The following is a 26,183-nucleotide window of genomic DNA, read 5'->3' on the forward strand; positions in this document are numbered from 1 at the left end:
TGATATTCCCCCTTTTAAAAAAAAAAAAAATTCCATGGACTATCACCATAGTTTGTGTAATCTCTCCTCTTAATGCAACTCTTGAATTCTGGTAAATCTCTGCACTCCCTCCAAGCCAAACATACCCTTCCTAAGGTGTTGTCTAACCAGGGCTTTGCATCGCTGTAGCATAGCTTCTACCCCCTTGTATTTTAGTCTTCTAGATATAAAAGCCGGCATTCCATTAGCCTTTTTGATTATTTCTGATTTTAATGATTTATGTGCATGGATCCCCCAGTCTCATAGAATCAGAGAATGGTTACAGCACAGAAGGAGGCCATTCGGCCCGTCGAGCCCGTGCCGGCTCTCTGCGAGAGCACTTCAGCTAGTCCCACTCCCCCGCCCTTTCCCCGTAGCCCTGCAAATTGTTTTCCTTCAGGTACTTATCCAATTCCCTTTTGAAAGCCAGTGTATTCCAGATCCTAACCACTCGCTGCCGAAAAAAAGTTTTTCCTCATGTCGCCTTTGGTTCGTCTGCCAATCACCTTAAATCTGTGTCCTCTGGTTCTCGACCCTTCCGCCAATGGGAACACTTTCTCTCGATCTACTCTGTCTAGACCCCTCGTGATTTTGAACACCTCTATCAAATCAGTGGAGGTCTACTTTGAACCTCCACTGTTTCTAGCTTTTCACCATTTAGAAAGTACTGTCCTGTTCCATCCTTTTTAGGTCCAAAATGGATGACCTCACATTGTCTGCATTAAAATCCATTTGTCAATTGTAATTCCTGCTTCCATCGACACTGCTTACAAAGCCGCCTAGCCTTGTGTCATCAGTGGACTTGCAATAACAACGCTTTGTAATTGTTCAAACTGATTTAAAACAATACCATGGGGTCTTTCATCCGTTTTTTTAACTCTAGTCCAACGTTTTGAAAAATTCAAATTCATTTTCTACCATGGCAACCGTAACTTCAAGGCTGAAGTTTGGACTGAAACTTATCTTTTGTTAAACAAACTTTTTTGGGGGGCTTTTCTCAGTCTTTCCGCACCAGTGTTTTTAACTTAAATTGTAGTTCAGAGTTTTTTTTCCCAATTCTGGGTGCACAATCTTAAATTAAAATGAACATGCCCAATCAACTATATTCACACATTTATGCAACTTAGAAATACAATTTCTAACGATTCTAACAATTTCTTATCTCTGGTCCTCTCTCATTACCCTTAATTCTGTCGCCTTTTGATACAAGTCCACGTCTGGCCTGCTCGAAAACGGCCCTGATTTCTTACTTCTGGTTCTTTCCCCTTTGGATTTGGCCCCTATTGGAGGTGACCAGTCGCTCCTATTTTCCTTCCATTGATCCCTGCAATGGGTTATGAACTCAAAGTGCCAAGATTTATGTCATATTTCCTGATCGCCAGCCAAGAAACATTCACACACACTCTCGGAAACGTTTTCCCTTTTTTTAAAATGAAAAGAAAATGCTGAAAACACTTATCCTATTTCTTCCTCACAGCAATCCTATTTCTTTAACTTTGGCTGTGGGCCTTTTAACTTCTTTCTCCTTTTCCTAACCCCTTTTGTTACACATCAAGTGTTCAACCCAGGGTTTTTATTAGCTGTTATTTACACCACAAACTGCTCAGGTAATGCCACACCTGGGGGTAAGGCAGCCAGCAACATAGAACAGCATCCTCGTCTGTCGAGGCGTCTGCCTGCTGTAGCAATTGAACTTTACTTGGTAACCGAGTTGGGTCTCCTAGTCACTCATATTTGGGCAATTGGCCACTGAGTTGGCACAATTCTGAAAGGGTCAGACCCCGACTTGCTTCTTTATCTTTGTATTCATACAATAATTGACTTTCCCTGTTTGTCGTCCCTCCTGTGTGCAGATGTTTGGTAACTATGGGGGCCGTCTCAACAGATCTGTGTACCCCCCCCCCGTACTATCTCCTGTTTAAGACCGGGTGTAATTGTCGACACTCCCTACATTACTACTGATACTGGAAGCATCACTTCCTCACTGCTCAGCATCAGAGACCCTCCACCTTCAGTGATCTTCCGGGCTGTGGGGGCGCATGTTGGGAGGACTGGATCATCCTCATCACCGTCACTACTGGATTCCTCCTCATGAGTGCCAACAGACAAGGCTGACACTCTAACTTTTAGTTCTTTAATCTTTCTCTTGTCTTCTTCTCTTCCCCATCTCCCCTCTCCTCTGCTGCCTTACCACCTCTCTATCCTTGTTTTCCTGCGACAAATTCCATAGTTCTCGATAAACTATTTTAGTATCCTTCAGTTCTCCCTAGTTATTGTTTCTGAAGAACTCTGTAGCTGGACACATAACTGGTGCATCTCCAACCGTTGGCTGGTGGCTAATCTTCGTTCTGCCTGTACAGCTCCCGATTCGCTTTTCAATGTCTCTACTTCTGCCTGTAGAGTCTAAGCAGACAGCTTCGATTACCATTCCTGGTTTCTAGCCTCCTTCTTCCCTCTCTCTTTCCTCTCGCTGATAGTTGTTAACCCTTATGTCGCCTCGTTCTGTGCCAACGTGAGCTGCACAGTGTAACACCTGCCTGCCTTTATAATCTACAAACCGCATCCTCCATGAGGGTACGCCGTTATTATCATTTAACATTTTATTTTTATCGTTCTCTGTTTGGCCCTCTCCTTCTTGGTCTCGGCCTTTATCACACTTCATCGTAAGGTCCCTGTAAGGGTCACTGTTGCCCTCCTCAAAAGGTCCTTCCCGAGTGCGCTTTTGGACATAACCTTCTGCCCACAACATCCACGATAATATTCCTTTATTATTGTTATCCATTTTTATTTTGACGGCTGTTTTCTACTCGGCCCTCTCCTTGGACTCGGCCTTTATTGGAGGTGATCAGTCGTCAATCTCCTCACTTACAACAACCTCCCCCTTTCTATGATGCCTATAAGAGATTGAGGACGATATGATTAGTACAGGGGTCTTCAGCCACTGCCACGTTCAAACTCCATGTAACTTTTTATCTGCTATACCCTCATAAAATGTTTACTACTCACACGTATAGGTTCTTTATCCTGTGCCCGCAGCGTAATTGTCACCGTAAGTTGCCGATGGTGGAAGTAGTCTACTTCATGTCCCAGAGCTCGTCCGGATCGAGATGGTCCAGGTGTCACTTCAGTCCGGTATCGAACAAATAGCTGCAGGTTCAGTCCGTGCTGGCTCGCCAATTGTTGTCTGAAACAAAGTTCTGTTTCTTTACTTGAGTAGTAATGAATTCAGTCTTCTGGTTATAATCATTTTATTCTTTAACTTCAGCATAAAAAGCAATTTACAGATAGAGCACATGTAGCTGGGTATGGATATCCCCGTGCTCTCCGAACAAAGGAAAAGGCTTACATTTATACACTGTTTTCTTATCAAACTGAGGCAGGCATTGCCTAATATGGTCGTCTCTGGCTCCTGCATAGTCCAGAGACACAAGTCTGCATTTTCTTCAACACACATCAACAACGCTGGAAGCACACAAGAACATCGTGGCCTTGCTGTGGTAAACTATCCGAGGCCAGTTGGTTGCAAGCACCAGCTGTTGCTCAGTGAAATCCGTCTCTCTCTCTCTCTCTCTCTCTCTCTCTCTCTCTCTCTCCAATGATACCAACCAAATTTTTTCCCGATATCGAATGAACTAAACATGAACACCTTTCAGAAGCTGAATTAACCGAGTTCCATATGCCAACACCAACCTCTTGTAGCCACAATATTTACATGGCTGGTCCAGTTAAGTTTCTGGTCATTGGTGACCCCTAGCCTGTTGATGGTGAGGGATTCGACGATGGCAATGCCATTGAATGTCATGGGGAGATGGTTAGACTCTCTCTTGTTGGAGATGATCATTGCCTGGCACTGTCAGGCACGAATGTTACTTGCCATTTATCAGTCTAAGCCTGGATGTTGTGCCAGTCTTGCTGAATGCAGGCATCGACTGCCTCATTATCTGAGTTGGAACTGAACACTGTGCAATCATCAGCGAGCATCTCCACTTCTAGACTTATGATGAAGCAGCTAAAGATGGTTGGGCCTCGTACACTGCCCTGCGGAACTCCTGCAGCGATGTCCTGGGGCTGAGATGATTGGCATCCAACAACCACAATCATCTTCCTTTGTGCTAGATATGACTCCAGTCAATGGAGAGTTTTCCCATAATCCCCATTGACTTCAATTTTACTAGGGCTCCTTTGTGCCACACTAAGTCAAATGCTGCCTTGATGTCAAGGGCAGTCACTCTCACCTCACCTATGGATTCAGCTCTTTTGTCCATGTTTGGACCAAGGCTGTAATGAGGTCTGGGGCTGAGTGATCCAGCAGTGGGTTTTTCCCTCATGTTGGTTCTCTCACCACATGCCTCAAGCTCAGTCTGGCAGCTATGTCCTTCCGGACTCAGCCAGCTTGGTCAGTGGTGGTGCTGCCGAGCCACTCTTGGTGATGAACATTGAAGTCCCTCACCCAGAGTACATTCTATGACTTTGCTACCCTCAATGCTTCTTCCAAGTGGTGTTCAACATGGAGGAGTACTGATTCATCAGCTGAGGGAGGGCGGTAGGTGGTAATCAGCAGGAGGTTTCCATGCCCATGCTTGACCTGATGCCATGAGACTTCATGGAGTCCAGAATCAGTGTTGAGGACTCCCAGGGCCACTCCCTCCTGACTGTATACCACAGTGCCGCCACCCCTGGTGGGTCTGTCCAGCCGGTGGGGCAGAACATACCCAGGGATGGTGATGGAGGAGTTCGGGACATTGGCTGAAAGGTATGATTCTGTGAGTATGACTATGTCAGGCTGTTGCTTCACTAGTCTGTGGGACAGCTCTCCCAATTTTGGCACAAGTCCCCAGATATTAGTGAGGAGGACTTTGCAGGGTTGACTGGGCTGGGTGTTCCTTCCGGTTTTATTCTTATTGTACTGTTTTGGTAGCAGTTTGATACAACGGAGTAGTTTGCTGGGCCATTTCAGAGGGCAGTTAAGAGTCAACCACATTGCTGTGAGTCTGGAGTCACGTATAGACAAGACCAGGGTCCCTTCCCTAAAGGATATTAGAGAACCAGTTGGGTTTTTACCACAATGCAATAGCTTCATGGCCACCATTATAGATGCTAGCTTTTTTTTTTTAATTTTAATTTTAGATTTATGTAATAAACTGAATTCAAATTTACAAACTGCCATGGATTTGACCTAGTGTCTCTGGATTATTAGTCCAATATCACATTGTTGTTTGTAGGACCTTGCTGTGCGCAAATGGACTGCTGTGTTTCCTACATTTGAATAGTAACTACACTTTAAAATTTACTACATTGACTGTAAAGCGCTTTGGGACATCATGAGGTTGTGAAAGCTGCTTTCCACCATCTACAAGGCACAAGTCAGAAGTGTGATGGAATACTCTCCACTGGCCTGGATGAGTGCAGCACCAACAACACTCAAGAAGCTCGACACCATCCAGGACAAAGCAGCCCACTTGATTGGCGCCCCATCCACCACCTTAAACATTCACTCCCTCCACCACTGGCGTACCGTGGCTGCAGTGTGTACCATCTACAAGATGCACTGCAGCAACTCGCCAAGGCTCCTTCGGCAGCACCTCCCAAACCCGCGACCTCTTCCACCTAGAAGGACAAGGGCAGCAGGCGCATGTGAACACCACCATCTCCATGTTCCCCTCCAAGTCACACACCATCCTGACTTGGAAGTATATCGGCCGTTCCTTCATCGTCGCTGGGTCAAAATCCTGGAACTCTCTCCCTAACAGCACTGTGGGAGTACCTTCACCACACGGACTGCAGCGGTTCAAGAAGGTGGCTCACCACCACCTTCTCAAGGGCAATTAGGGATGGGCAATAAATGCTGGCCTTGCCAGCGATGCCCACATCCCACAAGCAAATATCTGCATTCTGCTATAATTTTGAAAGCCTTTGCTGGCAAATTGTTTTATCACTCTAATTGTTTCAATGAAGAGAAACACCTGCACAGATCAGATGGGCCAAATGGTCTGTTCCTGTGCGGTAACGTTCTACAATTATATGATCCTACTCTGGAAGCTCCTTGGTGTTATGCCGCAGGCGTGTCATCATTAATCTCAGACCACACACACAGTGTAAAACAGCACAGCCTCCTCTCATCCTCCAGGGAAACATTTTACAACTTGGAAAAAATCAAACACAATTTCTAACAGTTAAAGGGAGCGAGGGCGACAATTTTCTGATTGTAGCAATTTGGTTTGAGATAAATGAGGTGGTTCATTTCAGTCGATTATTTTGAAGTGCAAGTGGCTCATTCATTCCCTGAAAACTGCGCATTGTCTATTGTCTGATGGTAGACAGCCTCTCAGGTAGCAGTGGGATACCAGTCAGTACCGATCGGTGCAGCTGCTGCTGAATGAGGCACCAGTGACTAATAGACTTGCTTTTCCTTTGTGCGGTTACGGTGGAAGAGCTTATATTGATACACTCCTGGTGTCAGCCAGGGCTGTTAGAGCACTCTCGCCTTTTGTGCATTCAAGTCCCACTCCAGAGAATTTAAACCGAGGCCCCGTCTGCCCTCGCAGGTGGATGTTAAAGATTCCAAGGTACTATTTCAAAGAATAACAGAGGAGTTCTCCTTGGTAACCTGGCCAATATATATCCCTCAACCATAACCACAGATCTGGTCATTATCACATTGCTGTTTGTGGAAGCAGAGCCACTCTCGCTGCGGTCCCACATCCTGTCTTTCGTAGCCTTTTCCTGCCCGCCTGCCTGTTTTCCAAAAGACCGATTGTCTTTCCTGGTGTTTGTGTTCTGTTCTTGAAAGCCTCTCACTCTGTCAAAAAGCCTATCCCGCTCTCAGACAGACAGAGTTCAAAGGGAACACAATGGCAAGAGGTGTCCTGAGTAGCCAGACAAAGTAACAAATCGCTTATTGTTTTGTCTCTTCCAATTAGCATTTTATCCATATTTCGTCTGGGAGCTGCTTTTCTATTAATTGGTGAGAATTCACATTGCTTTTAAAAACCTAACATTAAAAGTAACTCTTTTCCCAACTTCCTTCTATGGAAAATGGTAGAACAATCCAGAAACTTGCAACCACAAAGCATCATTTTTTTTTATTTGTTCACGGGATGTGGGCGTCGCTGGCAAGTCCAGCATTTATTGCCCATCCCTAGTTGCCCTTGAGAAGGTGGTGGTGAGCCGCCTTCTTGAACCGCTGCAGTCCGTGTGGTGAAGGTGCTCCCACAGAGCTGTTAGGAAGGGAGATCCAGGATTTTGACCCAGCGACGATGAAGGAACGGCCGATATATTTCTAAGTCAGGATGGTGTGTGACTTGGAGGGAAACTTGGAGGTGGTGGTGTTCCCATGCGCCTGCTGCCCTTGTCCTTCTGGGTGGAAGAGGTTGCGAGTTCGGGAGGTGCTGTCGAAAAAACCTTGGCGAGTTGCTGCAGTGTATCTTGTAGATGGTACACACTGCAGCCACGGTATGCCGGTGGTGGAAGGAGTGAATGTTTAAGGTGATGGATGGGGTGCCAATCAAGCGATCAAGTAAATGAGATAAATGGCCAGTTAATCAGTTTCTGGTGGTGTTGATTGAAGGAGCAGTAAAGGGCCAGGACAGAAGGAGATATTTCCTTCAAGTACTGCCTAGGGATCTGAACATTCAGTTGAACAGGCAAATGGGGCTTCTGCTTAATGCCTCATTTCAAAGATGGCACTCACTACAATGCAACACTCCCACAGTACTCGCTGAAGTGTTAGCCTAATTTATGTACTCAAATCCTGGAGTGGGGCTTGAACCCATGGCCTTCTGACTCAGAGCTAAGAGTACTACCTACTGAGCTGAGGTGACACTTAAAGACCTTCAAATCCCAACCATGTGGAATGTGACAAATCTCCCTCAACCAGTGGGTTACTGGTTTGTACAGCTGTTCTGAAATTTGCTTATAAGCCACTTGTAAGAGGAGACCAATACAATAAGCCTGCTGGCGTGGTTGCCCAAACTGGGATAGTATTGTTAGAGAGTTCAGGATCAGGAGGTTCTGTTGCGGGTGATTGGGAGGCTGGGGAATGGAAGGGGACAAATAGGGCAACTGGGAAGTGTTGTAAAGGGGCTACCCTATCTTGTCTGGTGACACCATTGAATTGGGTCACTATCGTTGTGGTCTGCGCAGTGAGTGTAGCTGCCTGTCCTCCCCTCCATGGGGTTGGTGAGGTAGGTATAGTATGGACCATTGGGAAAGGGGTCCATACTGCCTTGTATTTTTCCAGCCTTAGTCAGGCATAGAAACATAGATGTGCGGGTTAGGTTGATTGGCTGTGATAAATTGACCCTTAGTGTTAGGGGGATTAAATACGTGGGGTTACGGGGATATGTGTTGGTATAGGGGTTACGGGGATCAGGTGGGATATGTGTCGGTGCAGGCTCGATGGGCCGAAATGGCCTCTATCTGTACTGTGGGGTTTCTGTGATTTCTGTGATAGAAACTAGGAGCAGGAGTAGGCCATTCGGCCCTTCGAGCCTGCTCCGCCATTCAACGAGATCATGGCTGATCATCCAAACCCTAGCACCCGGTCCCTACACCGACAGCCATCCCACCCAAGCCCTATCCCCGTAACCCCACATATTTAATCCCCCCCTAACACTAAGGGCCAATTTTTTATCATGGCCAATCAACCTAACCCGCACATCTTTGGACTGTGGGAGGAAACCAGAGCACCCGGAGGAAACCCACGCAAACACGGGGAGAATGTGCAAACTCCACACAGACAGTCACCCGAGGCCGGATTTTGAACCCGGGTCCCTGGCGCTGTGAGGCAACAGTGCTAACCACTATGCCACCGTGCTGCCATCGAATATCATTTATTCTAGCTGATGCACAACCCACTGATATTGAGCGCACATGTTGGTGTTGATGACAGAGTTCTTCACCATAGTGGGAGACTGCATCTTCTTGCTGTTAGAACTGACCGTTGTTGGAAGCGGCCTGCCCTGATCCCCTGGGATCCAGCACAGCAGGCAAAAGAGTGGGTCTGAGGAGATCTTTTGACCTTTGTGGCATCCTAGACTATCTCGAGAATATCTGGAGTTGTGATCAGCATCAGAAGATGTGCAGAAATGTGCTTGCCTGCTCTCAGCCTCCTCAGTCAGAAAGGAGTGGAACCTGTGCAGTTTGTGTAGGATACAGAGTGTTTGGTTTATGTGTTTGAGTTAACTGTCACAAAGTTTGCTGCATGCAGCGTTACGATGATTCAAGTCCAAACTTCCCTCCATTCTTTAGCTGTTACCTGCCTCTAGCACTCTCAGTCCGAGGCTTCCTTTAGTCTTTATGTGGAATCTCATTAATGTCACAGTGATACAGGAGATGTGTTTGGGGTTGAGGAGGTGCAGTTCTCAGGTGAGGGGTTGGTAATTACTGGAGGCGGCGGAGTGTCGCCGGGTCCTGGAAGAGGCATCTCGTGAGGGGCAAGGTGAAATTTGTCTTACTGGGAGGGCAGAATCTTTCCCATGAAGTAGTTGATGTAGTCAAGTGATGAATTTCTCATTCCAGGTTCCAAATCCACTTATAGCAAGCAGGTTTTGGAGCCATCTGTAGCCTAAGGTGGAAGAAAGGAATAAAAGACATGGTGGGATCTTTAACAAAGAGCAGAAGTTTCCCTGACAGGAAAAGTTAGGAATAGGTAGAAGTCTGTGCATCCGATGAGTGCTACAGACCCTACAAACAATGTTCCCTCTCATTTTTTGGGGGGGATGCGGAGCACCTTTAACGGGCTGCACGGCCCATTCAAATTTCCCGCATGCGCGTTTTTTTTCCAAATAAAAGCCATTGAGCGGCCTGCGCGGGACCTCTTGACCACTGCACGGCCACGCAGCTTATCGGGAACATTGCCTGCCAACCATAAATGTTTGCTCTGGAGAGGGAAAGGGCTAATTCCTTCTTTATAGGGCTAAGAGTGTCGAGAATACATGAAAGTGAAGCCCATCTCTGACCACATAAAGGGGTAAGATTCCCATATGAACACGGGGCTGCCCCTGTTTTGTAGTTTGTAGCCTGAGAGCTGGCCAAATCTCTTGGTACTTCAGAAGGTAATGGGTAGCGAGTTAGTTGGAATGGTGACAAATCACGGTCATAAAGTGAGATTTTAGGGGCTAGAAATTGGATCGCACCTGACTTGGGCCACAGCAGATCTGCAGCATATCGGTCCATCGGCCTCATTACTTTAGTACCGCCGAGCAGTGGGAGCCAATGGCATCCCCAATGGTAGCTTGCTGGTTACGTCGGAGTAGAAAGATCCACTGGCTAGGATGCTGGCTGAGGACCACAGGGGTGGGGGGGCCATCGGATGGGGGGGGTTCTGCAAGCGGTGGCCAATAGAAGCCAACGGTTTTAATGGGGCACCGGGACGAGCACTCTTGGCTTCCGTTCTATGCTTTAAAAAATAATCTGCCTTTTTGATAGCGGTTTCCAGCAGTCCCTTTAACGGTTGGTTAGGCTGCATGTAGTCCTGCTAATCATCCCCACAGCCAGCCACATTCAGAATAAAACAGACGTTGGGTCCCTTATTAACATATTCAAGGGGCCCAATGCCTGTTTTAGGCGGCTGCCAGGGATAGCTCTACAGCGCCTGATCTAATATTGGGTTGGGTGTGTGTCCAACACTGGTCAGGCACGGAAGGTTAACTCCGGAAATTGGACCTCTTTACACTCCTTTTCTGCACAGCAACCGGGCGCGACAAAATCCAATTTCATCCCCTTTCTGTTCAGCCTACCAGCAATTCTGTGGCCATGACAACGCGGGGTAGACAGCCCTCTCACGTCCCTGGTTAGTGGGCAATGTGAGGGTCTTGTCACCATTTGCACATGCTGAGGAATGAGGAGTGCGAAGAGAGTTCTGGTCCAATTCTACAATATCTCTCTGAACATCAGTCTTGTGAATATGGGGATGAGGAAGTCCTAACGTGGCAGTCTCCATCTTCTCTCCATCCAGGGAGAAAATGCCTTTTTAACGGTCATTGTTTTTAACAGTCATTGTTTGAGTTCCTTGTCAGAGCAAAGGAGATGAAAAATTCAACTCTGGAAGAGAGCCACTGCCCATTTGCTGGACTTTTATCCCAATCGAACAACAGTTCATTCCATTTTTGCTTCTTTAAATAAACAAATTGCGGCAGTTGGCTGTGCCTTAAGCGAGTCCAGGCGTCAGTGGCTGAAAGATAAAGGACCGTTGCCAGGATCTCCCCACCTACCCTGATATTGCCACTCAAACCCCAAGCACTGGCTTCATCATTGGAGGGGGATGGGACGAGAATTCACGTCTGCGACAAATGTGGGTGACGTAATAAAACTCACTACACACTTGGTTTGAGTATAAAGCAAGGCTTTAATCAACTTGTTTCAGAACATGGAGGTCTAGTTGTATTTCACTAGTTCCTGTCTTACAAAATGCCCCCGGCAAGCTGGGGCCCACGCCCGAGTATTTATACTCCTTGGACGGCGCCACCAGCTGGCCGTCCAGCGCTATTTCATAAGTCGTTTCTTGATGATGAGATTTATAACAGTGGGTTTGCTTTTTTTCCCCTCAGCTGGAAGATCTGTTTGCTTGTGGGCTGGAATACCTGTGGTGACTATCATTTGCACCCACAAAACCAAGATAATGGAAGCTTAGCTGTCCACGCTGGTGATACTGATAGAATTAATGTTTTTTTTTACCAGAAGTCCCGCTTCATTTAGCTGGAAGAACGCGAGAGGCAGCTGCAGACCTGGAAAACGTTCAATTTTAGTGCGTGCTGATTGGTTGAATAGTTCTTCAGAACTGATCTGCTTCTGTTCCTTCTCCTGGGATAAACCCACGACAAGCCGACAGTTCTGACAGCAAACACTAGTCATCGGGCAATTCCTGTGCTTGTCCGATTACCCAGCCTCAGAAATTGCTGAGAGTGCTGATTGGCTCCTGCAAAGTGAGGCCAACTTTTGAGGGAGAAGGCAGCACAGCTGCACAATCCGGTTGCGATCGATTGCAGGGTAACAGGAGGATTGATATGGAACGCTGGGCTAGTGTCCTGAACTGGCTTTCAGTAGGAACAAGCCAGATGGAATTTTTCCCAGTCCAGAGCCAGGAATTCCTTGAAGCTCGACTGTCCTGCCTCGGTTTTTCCTGAAATGCTTTCCTTTCTCATTTTCTGGACTGGGGACGCCCCACCTTTTCAAAGTGCAGAAAATAAGTTCTGTACTGACAAAGCTTTTAATGCGAGAGCGGCTTGTCCATTCGGGAGTGCCCGTGAGCTGCCACACTCCCAGGGAGCGCTGGTAAACAAAAAAATCACAGGCCGGCAAACCGAGATTTGTTGTCTGTTGATGTAAATAATGATAACTCGAGGTTTGGCCAAAATAATTACTGGGAGGGTGCGGAGGAGGAGGCCGGAATTGGCCGAAGAACATGAAGGACCTGCAGATCTGAATGGCAGGACCTCGTTAGCATATTGCAGAGCGGCCTCCCGCCTGGCAGCCGGTCAGATGGACAGCCTGACCGGGGGGGTGGAGGATGGGAAAGGAGGGTGGGGGGTGGGGGGGGGCAGGAGGGTGGGGTGGGGGACTGGACAGAAGGGTGGGGTAGGGGGGCAGGAGGGTGGGATCAGGGGGGCAGGAGGGTGGGGTGAGGGGGTGGGGGGGACAGGAGGGTGGGGTGGGGATGGGGGAGGTCAGGGGGTGGTCTAGCGGCAGGAGGCCGCAGCCGGGGAACATGGGGACGGTCCCAGCCACTGGGGAGGGAGTATCAGCTCTGGGTCAGGAGGAGGAGGATGGGGTGCGCGAGAGGCCAATGGCGTCCTTGAGGGGCCTAAAGGAGTGCACACCCGCTGCTCCTGGCCCACAGGGAGTGCTGGAAGAGCCAGTTATCTGGGAGAGTCCGCAGCTCCCGACTCGGATCATCTGTCAGGAATCCCGCAGCTCGGGCCTCCCCCTCGCTGACTATTAAACCTAAGGCGCGATGCCGATAATTTCATCAGGCCCCACCTACATTTTGCAGGAGCCTCGTCCTGGGCCTGATTCCTGCACTTTAAAATTTAAAGGGTGGGAATGGGGACGTGTTGCCCGATCCTGATATTTTAAACCCCCTCACCGACCCTCTCCCTCCCATCGGGGGATATGGGGGGGGGGTTTAAAATCGAGGCTCTGTGTCCCAACCAGCGGCTCTGTGAGGACCCGCCCCTCACTGGGAATGACCAATCGCGGAATAAGCCTGAGAGCGGACTGATCCAGTCACTGATACTCTCAGTGTGACAGCGACTAGTGCACAGCATGAACCCTCGCCCCAGGGTGACTGCTGGAACCATTTGTTGCCATTGTCTCAATATCTGAGTTATGCTCTGTTAGAGACGCCCTCCCTCTCTCCTTTTCATGTCTCGTTCGTTGCCTTCCTCTCCCCAGCTCATTCCTTTCTCTCTCATTCTCTCTTTCATTCATTCCCTATCTCCCATGCTCATTTCACCTCCCTCTCATTCATCCTCCCTTTTTATTCCTTCCCTTTCTCATTCACCATCCATCTCACATCCCACCTTCTCTCACTCCCTGCCTCCTTCCCTCTCCCTCTCTCACTTTGTGTCTCATTCCCTCTCTCTCACGCGCTGTCTCCTTCCCTCTCCCTCTCTCTCACTCCCTGTCTCCTTCCCTCTCCCTCTCTCACTTCGTGTCTCATTCCCTCTCTCTCACGCGCTGTCTCCTTCCCTCTCCCTCTCTCTCACGCGCTGTCTCCTTCCCTCTCCCTCTCTCTCACTGTACTGTATAAATCCATAACATGTTTTGTGTATTGATACTAGATCGAAAGAAAGCCTTTCACGACACCAGGATGTCCCAAAGCACTTTACAGCCAATGAAGTCCTTTTGAAGTGTAGTCACTGTTGTAATGTGAGAAACACGACAGCCAATTTGCGCACAGCAAGCTCCCACAAACAGCAATGTGATGATGATCAGATAATCTGTTGTAGTGCTGTGGATTCAGGGATGAATATTGGCCCAGGACACTGGGGATAACTCTCCTGCTCCTCTTCAAATAGTGCAATGGGATCCTTTACCTCCACCTGAGAGGTCAGACGGGGCCTCGGTTTAACGTCTCATCTGAATTATGGCTCCTCTGACAGTGCAGCGCTCCCTCAGTACTGCACTGGAGTGTCAGCCTGGAGTTTGTACTCCAGTCTCTGCAGTGGGACTTGAACCCACGACGTTCTGACTCAGAGGTGAGAGAGTGCTACCCACTGAGAATGCTGAGACCTAAAGGCTGAAGGAAGGACTGTTCCAGAAAACAAAGCTGAAGGAATTAAAGAGATCTGCAGACGTGTTCAAGCAATGAGTGGGATGTGTTAGCTCTGGATATATTAGAAGCCGGTCAGGAATAATTTTCCAACTGGACCCTCCCAGTGGAGGAGGCTGCTTTTCCCCTTTTATATTAAACAGAGAAAAATGTCTCTTTTGCTTATTGTTGAGCTCTCTGCTGGTCGGCCTCACTGTAAAGGTAGACTAAGGGGCACTAATCTCAAGAGAATAATTCATCATGAAGACCTCTCCTTATATTGTGTAATGTGAAGTATTTCCTGTATGTTTCCTGAGAGTGAGTCATTCTGCTAACCCCATGTTTCTGTTGTGGTCCCTTCTTGCACTGAATCAGGCGTCTTTGTGTCTAATACAGCAGGGGTGGCCACATGGGATTGGTCCATGGAACCTCAGCGGTCACATTTAAGTTTAAATCTGTTAATTTGCCGATATCTTAAGTTGCTGACACTAACAGATCTGGTTATGGTTTATGGCAACAGCACTAAGATTGGCCCTTTTCCAATGGCCAGGCCCATGAAATTCAAACAGAAAGACATAGTGAATATTAAATATAAGTACTGTATATACAACTATGTTGTTCAAAGGCGAGAATGCCAAGGGTTGGATACCATTACTACACAGCTCCCCATTGCTGCTTCCCATGGACCTCCCTATCAAACCTGGATCCCCATTTTTCCGTTTCCATAGAATCATAGAATGATACAGCACAGAAGGAAGCCATTCGGCCCATTCTCCCTGTGCCAGCTCTTTGGTAGAGAATATTATTGAAGAGTAACTGTAAGCTGTCCCGCAAAAAATCCTTGGGACGCAATCCACAAGGTTACGCCCACCAGCGCTTGACCCCTCTGGAGCTTGCCGAGTCAGGGGGACGGTACCTAATGTTCATGGGGCAGGCACAAGCACCACTGCGGGCACGTCTGCAGTGCCCACCTGCCCCATTCAGCCCCAGAGAATCCAGCGCCTGCCCATCACTGGGGCGTTGCTCAGATTTCAGCCGTGTCCCCTTCAGCCCCTGGGTAAGGGGCTGATCAAGAGGTTTCTTTTAAATGGTACTGTTTCTATAGGGTCCAGGTCGCTTGCCAGGCCATGGATACACCGTATCTCTTGTCTCCACCCCTGCCTCAGCCCATCTGCTGCTGAAACCCTCATCCATGCCTCTGTTACCTCCAGACTTGACCATTCCAAAGCTCTCCTGGCTGGCCACCCACCTTCCACCCTCTGTAAACATCAGCTTGTCCAAAATTCTGTTGCCCTTATCCTAACTCGCACCAGGTCCCATTCATCCATTGCCCCTGTGCTCACTGACCTACATTGGCTCTTGGTGCGACAATGCCTCGATTTTAAAATTGTCATCCTTGTGCTCAAATCCCTCCATGGCCCTCGCCCCCACCCTATCTCTGTAACCTCTTCCAGCCCTACAACCCTCCGAGACCTCTGCGTTCCTCCAATTCTGGCCTCTTGCATAAGAACATAAGAAATAGGAGCAGGTGTCGGCCATTCGGCCCCTCGAGCCTGCTCCGCCATTCAATAAGATCATGGCTGATCTGATCTTGGCCTCAATGCCACTTTTGCGCATCCCCGATTTTCAGCATTCCACCATTGCTGGCCCTGCTTTCAGCTGCCTAGGCTCTAAGCTCTGGAATTCTCTCCCTAAACCTCTCTCTCCTCCTTCAAACCTACCGCTTTGACTAAGCTTATGGGCACCTGTCCCAATATCTCTATATGTGGCTCGGTGTCACATTGTTTCTGATAACACTCCTGTGAAGCGTCTTGGGACGTTTTTACTGTGCTAATGGTGCTATATAAATACAGGTTGTGGTTGCTGTGTGAGCCTGCGACTAAAACAAGCAAAGAACTAACTGGAGTGCTGCTCTGCTCCAAACACCAGCTGATTTCCATCAGTCCTATATTTATCTACCTCACATGAACTACATCTGTTGCGGTGCCCGTCTTGCTGAGTGTCGTTATATAACCTACTGTCTAACGCAGTGCACAGTGAGAGGTCACAGTATTCTTCGAGAAGCATCGGCAAACACAAACCCTCTGAGGGATGATTTCCTTTGAACATAAGAACATAAGAAATAGGAGCAGGAGTCGGCCATTCGGCCCCTCGCGCCTGCTCCGCCATTCAATAAGATCATGGCTGATCTTCCACCTCATCTGCACTTTCCCCACAATCCCATAGCCCTTGATTCCCTTAATGTTCAAAAATCTATCGATCTCTGTCTTGAATATACTCAACGACTGAGCCTCCACAGCCCTCTGGGGCAGAGAATTCCAAAGATTCACCACCCTCTGAGTGAAGAAATTTCTCCTCATTTCGGTCCTAAATGGCCGACCCCTTATTCTGAAACTGTGACCCCTGGTTCTAGACTCCCCAGCCAGGGGGAAACATCCTCCCTGCATCTACTCGGTCAAGCCCTGTAAGAATTTTGTATGTTTCAATGAGATCACCTCACATTCTTCTAGGGGGAGAAGTTCGGTATCACCCCGCTTGGGACGCTAATTTTTGAAATGATGAAAAATTAGCACCAGGCGCTAAGGATCCTGAGCTTCTCCTAAATTGGCTGCTAGTGCTGCAGGAAAGACCTGGGGCGCTAAATCAAGTGCTAATGACCTCAGTGGGTGCTACCAGCAGAGCGATAAAGAATTTCAGGTGCAGTGCAATCGGAAATGATCCTTCACACTGGCTCCTTCCAGCTGTTAAAGGGAAGGTTGCATCATTGTGCAGATCCTCATTATCAGCATTGCTGGCTGTGAAGGCGACCTGCAGGGAACTCAATCCCCTGATCGTGACGGCTGATCCCACTCCCAGGGGGAGAGCTCGTCGGTTCACAGACGAGGCATCAGAGACATTGGTCGCGGGAGTGGAGCGAAGGAGGGCAATGCTGTTCCCGGACACTGGAAGGAGGCCATTGCCCCAGGTCGTCAGGGCAATGTGAAGGGAAGTGGCCCAGGAGGTCTCGGCCAGTAGTGTGGTCGTACGCAGCCTGACACAGTGCCGCAAGAAATTCAATGGCCTCACTCGGGTGGTCAAGGTGAGTACATGCTTCAACAGGTCCTAATAGCAGCATCTGAAGCTCAGTCTGTACACACTGCACAAACCACCACACCCCCACCACTCACCCACCACACCCCCACCACTCACCCACCACACCTCCACCACTCACCCACCACACCTCCACCACTCACCCACCACACCCCCACCACTCACCCACCACACCTCCACCACTCACCCACCACACCTCCACCACTCACCCACCACTCACCCACCACACCTCCACCACTCACCCACCACACCTCCACCACTCACCCACCACACCCCCACCACTCACCCACCACACCTCCACCACTCACCCACCACACCTCCACCACTCACCCACCACTCACCCACCACACCCCCACCACTCACCCACCACACCTCCACCACTCACCCACCACACCTCCACCACTCACCCACCACACCCCCACCACTCACCCACCACACCCCCACCACTCACCCACCACACCTCCACCACTCACCCACCACACCTCCACCACTCACCCACCACACCCCCACCACTCACCCACCACACCTCCACCACTCACCCACCACACCCCCACCACTCACCCACCACACCCCCACCACTCACCCACCACACCACCACTCACCCACCACACCTCCACCACTCACCCACCACACACCCACCACTCACCCACCACACCTCCACCACTCACCCACCACACCTCCACCACTCACCCACCACACCTCCACCACTCACCCACCACAGCCCCACCACTCACCCACCAAGCATCTGCAACTACTCAAACTCACATCCACATCTCACACCTTGCCTACAATCACAGCTATTCAACTTCAGCATGCATATCTCCCAAACACATAGCTGGACTCTGACTGAAACGCATTTGTTTCTCTTGCAGGCCAAAATGGCCCACAATAGGAGGGAGCAGCAGAGAACAGGCGGGGGTGATGCGCAGCTCCAGCAGCTCTCAGACCTGAAGGAGCGAGCGCTGCGATTCATTGGGCAGCAGGTGGTGGGTGGTGTGGCCTTCGGCAACGTCGACCCCCTTGGGTGCAACAACGGTATCTTCAGCCCCTCTCCCTCTCTCATCCCACTTCCCCCTCACACCACAAGCCTTTCCCACTTTCCAGCTCCTGATACTGTCTGCATTCCTTGCTTCCTTCCTGCCCCCACCCCTGCCCTCACCTTAACGCGAGTCTTGTGCCTTTATGCTTTCAGATAATCAGCAACCAGATGACCAGCCTGTCCCTGAGCCTCCCACTGAGAGTGAGGAAGGAGAAGAGGAGGAGGAGCAAAGCACCACGTCACTGCTTCTCTCACCCGCAGGCACCGCCTCAGATACTGGCACTAGGCGATCTTTAGAGGCAGGTTTAGTAGAGGGGTCTGCACAGGGTGATGCACCGGGGATGAGCGGGCTACAGCAAGGCCAGGGGGAAAGGGTATCTCGGGAGCCAGCTCCCCGGAGGGCGAGTTCTGCTGCACAGGACTCAGATGAGGACCTCGATGGGGAGGCGTTCGCAAGAAGGTTGATGGGCATACGCACGAAGATCATAGGTACAATGGCAAGGGTGCCCGAGAGCCCGTCAGCAATGGTAAGGAGCATGGAGGAGTCTGCCTCCAAGATTGCACAGAGGTCTACGCATACCATGGAGTCCATCATTTCCACTGTGCAGAGGATGGTGGACTCCCAGAGACACCGTGCGGATCCAGACCTCATGCTGCGTGTCGTGGGCGATGTGGCAGCTTCCATTTCAGCACAGGTGGAAGCGACGCAACGTATTAGTGCTGTAATGCAGACAATGGTTGGTTGCATCCAATCTCAGACTGCTCTCATGCAGTCTCAGCTTGATGCGACGCAAGCTCTGACTGCTGTCATTGTCGCTGGGTCCACCACAGTCCACCGGGGATCTCATGGTGTTGCAGCAGGCCACCAATCGGTGCTTCAGTAGATTGGTAGGGATGCTGAGGTGCTGCCCCAGGGGAGTGGGAGTGGATCAGTGGAGCAGGAACCTGCTGTCCTCTCTCAGGATGACAACATTCCTGCTCCCACCACTGCCACTCCGCCATAGCATTTGCCACTGCCTGTCATCCAGCCAGCTCAGACTGCTGCTGCCCAGCCTGAGATGGCGCAGTGTACAGCCGGGCCTTCCATGCCCAGAGCTGGTTGAGGGCATCTTGCAAGGCTATCTGTAGTCTCTGGACCGACGCACAATAGCCTTCCACCAGCCGTGCTGCAGCCACTGGGGAGGCACTATGTAGGAGCAGCAGATTAGGAAAGAGGACTGTAAAGAGGGGAAGTAAGGGTTTGCACATGGGTGATTAGTTCATTTTGTTGTATATATGTGGTTACTGATTTTGGATAAATTTATTATTGCAATGTTGCAGAATTGGTGCTGTGTCTCATTTCAGCTTTGGGGTGTGGCATGGAATGAGAAATTGATGGCTTGATGGGGACGGGCTGAGCAACCGGGAAGTGGCCTCAAAATCATTGGAACCGAAGTCTGATGAGGCGGTCACGGACCACCCTTACACAAGGCCGACGGAGTGGCTGGTTCCTCCGTCGCTGCTGTTCATGCTCCTGTTCTTCCTCCTGGTGGCAATGGCTGGGCCCTCATGATGGCCAAGTTGTGGAGCATGCAGCAGACGATGACGAAAAGGGACACCCGCTCAGCCGAGTACTGGAGGGCTCCTCCAGAGCGGTCAAGGCAGCGGAACCATTGCTTGAGCACTCCGATGGTCTGCTCAATGATGTTCCTGGTGGCAGGAGTGTTGGGGTTGCAGAGGGGAGTCATGAGCCAGGTGGAGAGCGGATAGCCCTTGTCTCCCAGCAGCCAGCCGCGAGCTTGACGTGGTGGCTGGAAGAGTGCTGGAAGTCTCGCAGGATGAAGGCATCGTGGCTGCTGCCAGGATAGCGGGCATGGATGGTGAGGATTTGCTGTGTGTGGTCGCACACCAACTGCAACATTAAGTGCACTTTGCAGTTACGGAATAACTCAGGATTGTTATGCTGTTCCCGCAAACGACGTGGGTGCAGTCAATGGCGCCCTGCACCATGGGGAAGCCCGCTATCCTGGCAAAACCACATGCACGCTCGCACTGCTTCTCTCTGGTCATGGGAAGGAAATGTAGTCCCTTCTCCTTCTGTAGAGAGCATCTGTGAGCTCCCGGATGCAGCAATGGACGGTGAACTGCGATATGTTAAGATATGTCTCCTGTTGCACACTGGAAGGATCCGCTGGCGTTGAAATTGAGGGCGACGGTGACTGACTGCCACTGAGAGAGTCGTGGTGCTGCTAATGTGAGGCTCGAGGGCTGGCTGCAGAAGGTGGCAGAGCTCTGTGATCACATCCCTGGTGAAACGGAGCCTTCTAAGACATTACTCCTCAGTGAAATTGATGTGGGAGAAATGCTGTCGGAATACCCTGGGAGGGTAAGGCTTCCTGTTGACCCTCCTCCCTCTGGCCAGATTTGGCAATCTTTCTCTCTGCCTCCGCTGCCTCCGACGTTGACGCTGGAGGTCGAGGTCCAGTGCCAATACAGCCCCCATTAAAGTATGGAAATGTTGCACTTTCAAATCTCACCTCGCTGAAACTGAATAATTTTTCTGAGGCAGAAGACTCCTTCAAGTGAAAAACGCCTGTTTGCCTAAGTCAAACTGACAAGGCAGCATTCTTTGCTGAGTGAAATAAACCGGATGTTGACGCCTCTATATCGCGCTCCTCCAGCGCTTATCCGACTGCAGACCACCTTCTCTACCTGTCGTTGCTAACAGCAGGCGCTCAGGCAGGGGGCGAGAGTGAATATCTGAGCCAGGGCGCTGCGCAGCCGGAAGACGTCACAATCTCTGGCCGCAGTAGATTGTGGCGCTAGTGGTTACTGCCGCCGCAAAACTCCACGTCAATTTCACGGGTATCGGTACTATCACCGCGCCCGGTCACAAAGCCAGTAGCGCCCTGTTAGCGCCCCCGGAGGCGCTAACGGGAGGCACAAAGGTACTGAATTTCTCCCCTCTAAACTCTAGAGAATATCGGCCTAGTCTTCTCAATCTGTCCTCATAGGACAATCCCCCCATCCCAGGAATCAGTCTGGTGAACCTTCGTTACACTCCCTCTATGGCAAGTATATCCTTCCTTAGATAAGGAGACTAAAAATGTACACAATACTCTAGGTGTGGTCTCACCAGGGCCCTATATAATTGCAGTAAGACATCTTTATTCTTATACTCAAAGGGGGAGAAATTCAGTATTGCCTCTTTGGGGCGTGATTATCGGCCGGGCGCAAAGTTTAGCACCTGGCGCTAATTATCGCCTCCGACTGCAAACTTGGCCTTTATCGCCCCTGGAGGTGATTGGAGCGCTAAATCAGTTGCACACCTGTCTTAAGGCGCAAAGGCTGAGGAGCGAGGCACTAACTCAGAGCGCTGGCGAAGTGCAGGTGATGTCAGTCAGCGATGGAACACAGACACACTGGCGCCAGCCAGTTCTTAAAGGGGATTATCGATCTTGCTCTCCATCCACACCCTACTCATTGCAGCCTTGAATCTAGGCCTGGAGCGACCTGTACATCAAATCTGTTGGGAAGAACAATGGCGAGACCCAGGGAAAGAGCTCAGAGTGCAGCCCCCACAGTCTCTTCTAAATCGATGCAAGGAAGATCAAATAAAAAAGAACCTGCAAAGTGCTGCTCAGTTCCCAAAACTCCTCAACACAGCTTTGAATATCTCCTGCAGTCTCTCTCTCTCTCTCAGAATGCGTGGTGAAAAAATTTCGTTGCCAAAAAAAGGCAGGAAGTGGTCGCCTTTAAATAGCGCTCCCCCAGTCCCTTCCTGACTGTAAAACGCTCCCCTCAACCTGTTGTTGCTAGCGGCAGACGGTAAGACAGGGGGCGCCCCCGCGGCGTTGCACGCTCGACTGACGTCACGATCTGCGGGCACAGGAGATCGTGGCGGTAGTGTTTAGCGTCGCCGCAAAATGTCTAGTCAATTTCATTAGCGGCACAAACATCACCGCACACGGGCGCTAGTTGCTTTGTGCCACATTAGCGCCCTCTTAAGGCGCTAACGGGAAGCCCAAACCAACCGAATTTTCCCCCCAAATCCTCTTGTAATAAAGGCCAACATACCATTTGCTTTCCTAATTGCTTGCTGTACCTGCGTGTTAACTTTCAGTGCTTCGTGTACAAGGACACCCAGGTCCCTCTGAACACCAACATTTCCCAATCTCTCACCATTTAAAAAATACTCTGCTTTTCTATTTTTCCTACCAAAGTGGATAACTTCACATTTCTCCACATTATATTCCATTTGCCATGTTCTTGCCCACTCACTTAGCTTGTCTATATCCCTTTGCAGTCTCTTTGCATCCTCTTCACACCTTACATTGTCACCCAGCTGTGTATCATCAGCAAACTTGGATATATTACATTTGGTCCCCTCATCCAAATCATTGATATAGATTGTGAATAGCTGAGGCCCAAGCACTGATCCTTGCGGTACCCCACTAGTTACAGCCTGCCAACCCGAAAATGACCCATTTATTCCTACTCTCTGTTTTCTGTCCGTTAACCAATCCTTAAGCCATGCTAGTGTATAACCCCCAATCCCGTGAGCCCTAATTTTGTTTAATAACCTCTTGCGTGGCACCATATCGAATGCCTTCTGAAAATCCAAATATACTGCATCCACTGGTTCCCCCTCATCTATCCTGCTGGTTACAACCTCAAAAAGCTCTAACAGATTTGTCAAACATGATTTCCCTTTCATAAACCTGTGTTGACTCTGCCCAATCCTATTACTGTATTACTTTCTAAGTGCCATCTTACCACATCCTTAATAATATATTCTAACATTTTCCCTACTACAGTACTGATGTCAGGCTAACTGGCCTGTAGTTCCCCGTTTTCTCTCTCCCTCCTTTCTTAAATAGTGGGGTTACATTTGCTACCTTCCAATCCACGGGAACTGTTCTAGAATCTATGGAATTTTGGAAAATGACAACCAATGCATCCACTATCTCTATAGCCTCCTCTTTTAAAACCCTAGGATGTAGGCCATCAGGTCCAGGGGATTTATCAGCTTTCAGTCTCATTAATTTCTCCAGTACTATTTCCTTACTAATACTAATTTCTTTCAGTTCCTCATTCTCACTAGACCCTTGGTTCTCTATTATTTCCGGAATGTTTTTTGCGTCTTCTTCCGTGAAGACAGACACAAAGGGCTGGATTTTGCTACGGGGGCGAGTTGGAGGTGGGAAACCCACATTCGGGCTTGTTGTCCCGCCTCCATGGAGATGTGGCCAACCCACTGGATTTTCTTCTGATTGACCTTGTTGAGCCCGCCCTGTGGGCTCAGCAGGCCAATTAAGGGCCACCCGGCAACAGGTGACGTCAGAGATTGACATTTCATCTGTCAAAAGCTTTTGGCAGATGAAATATCAGTGTTTAACAGCTGTTTGAAGCTGTCAAGCACTGAAAAACTGCTAATTCAGCCTCAGTCCTTTCTCAGGATAACTTTAAAATAATTTTGCTGCAGAAACCAAGAAGCTGATTTTTTTTTAAAAATTGGAGCTGCTGTGGTTCTTGCAGCCGACTCCCGACACCGGAATGCAGGACTCCTGTAAAGGTAAGTAAAAGTAAGTTAAACTTATTTAAACACTTGCAAAACACTTACCTTTGCACTCCTGCACCCCTCACTCACCTGAACACTGGGCATCTCGACCCCTCCAAGACCTCAGACCCACGCCCGCCTCGAAAACTTTTCGTGGTTTGGAGCTGTCGGGAAGCCCACAAACCAGCAATAAAAATCGTGAATAGGCAAAAAACTACCTGTTAACTACCTGTTAACAGGCAGTTTAATTGCCTTTAATCCCTTCCCGCCTCTGGGAGTCGGGTTCCAGCACTTGTCGGCAACCCGACTCCTATGAAATTGACATGGAGGCGGGATGGGGTCGGGACCCCCGGATCTCCGATTTTTATCGCCCGCACGCCTCCAACCCGACTCCAGGGGCTTAGGAAAATCCAGCCCAAAGTATTTGTTTAATTTCTCTGCCATTTCCTTATTCCCCATTATAATTTCTCCTGTCTCAGCCTGTAAGGGACCCATGTTTACTTTCACTAATCTTTTCCTTTTTACACACCTATAGAAGCTTTTACAGTCTGTTTTATGTCCCGCGCTAGTTTACTCTCATACTCTATTTTCCTATTCTTTATCAATTTCTTGGACCCCCTTTGCTGAATTCTAAAATCCTCCCAATCCCCAGGCTTACTACTCTTTTTGGCAACATTATAGGCCTCTTCTTTTAATTTAATACTATCTCTAATTTCTCTTATTAGCCACGGGTGGACCATTTTTCCCGTGGTGTTTTTATTCCTTAAGGGAATGCATATTCATTGCAAATTATGAATTATTTCTTTAAATGTTTGCCATTGCTTTTATACTGTCATATCTTTAATCTAGTTTCCCAATCTACCTTAGCCAACTCGCCTCTCATACCTACGTAGTTTGTTCAGATTTAGGACCCCAGTTTCCACTGATGGGTGAGACTAGAACTAGGGGGCATAATCTAAGAATAAGGGGCTGCCCTTTCAAAACTGAGATGAAGAGAAACTTCTTCACTCAGAGGGTAGTAAATCTATGGAATTTGCTACCCCAGAGAGCTGTGGAAGCTGCAACATTAAATAAATTTAAAATGGAGATAGACATTTTCCTAGCAGATAAGGGAATTAGGGGTTACGGGGAGAGGGCAGGGAAGTGGACGTGAGTCTAGATTCAGATCAGCCATGATCCTATTGAATGGCGGAGCAGGCCCGAGGGGCCGTATGGCCTACTCCTGCTCCTATTTCTTATGTTCTTATGTTCTTAACTAAATCACTCTCAAACTCAGCATAAAATTATATCATATTATGATCACTGCTCCCCAGAGACCCCTTTCCTACAAAGTTATAAATTAACCTTGTCTCATTGCACAGTACTAGATCTAAAATAGACAATTCCCTAGTAGGTTCCTCGACATACTGATCCAGAAAACTATCTTGAATGCATTCCATGAATTCTTCCTCTGCACTATTACTGCAAATTTGGTTTGCCCAGTCTATATGAAAGTTAAAGTCCCCCATGATTATTGTATTACCCCTGTTATATGCATCTCTAATTTCCTGATTTATACTCTGCCTGACACTACAACTATTGTTAGGGGGCCTATAGACTAGTGTTTTCTGCCCCTTGTTGTTTCTTAGCTCCTCCCAAATTGATTCTACATTTTGTTTTTCCAAGCCAAGATCCTTTCTCTCTACTGTCTTTATCCCCTCCTTTATTATCAGGGCTACCCCACGCCCTCCTTTTCCATTCTACCTGTGTCTTCTAAAACTAAAATATCCTGGAATACTTAGTTCCCAACCTTGGTCTCTGTACTACATCTCTGTAATGGCTATTAAATCAAACCCATTTATTTCTATCTGTGCTATTCATCTATTTTGTTGCGACTGCTTCGCGCATTCAGATATAGTACCTTTAGCTTTAACTGTTTTCTATTTTTAGTTTAAAGCCCTGTCTACTGCCCCAGTTATTTGATTTGCCAGGTCACTGGTCCCAGCCCGGTTTAAGTGGAGTCCGTCCCAATGGAACAGCTCCCTCTTTCCCTAGTACTGGCGCCAGTGCTCCATGAATTGAAACCCCTGCCTCCCACACCACTCTTTGACCATGCATTTAACTCTGATCTGTCTGTCCCTATGCCAATTTGTGCGTGGCTCAGGTAACAATCCAGAGATTATTACCTTTGGGGTTCTGCGTTTTAATTTGGATCCTAGCTGCTCAAAATCCCTCAGCAGAACCTCATTCCTAGTTCTACCTATGTC

At 48.9% G+C, this 26,183-nt stretch overlaps 1 protein-coding gene across 1 annotated transcript in view; it reads left to right on the forward strand.

Moving 5' to 3' along the window:
- Nucleotides 1–26,183, forward strand: part of adamts17 (ADAM metallopeptidase with thrombospondin type 1 motif, 17) — an 821,255-nt gene that overhangs the window by 705,203 nt on the left and 89,869 nt on the right. The gene's annotated exons all lie outside the window — the stretch shown is intronic.

Source organism: Somniosus microcephalus, chromosome 27 (genome assembly GCF_052327205.1).
Source record: "Somniosus microcephalus isolate GS21.2 chromosome 27, FLI_Smic_1.0, whole genome shotgun sequence".
NCBI classification, from domain to species: Eukaryota; Metazoa; Chordata; class Chondrichthyes; order Squaliformes; family Somniosidae; genus Somniosus; species Somniosus microcephalus.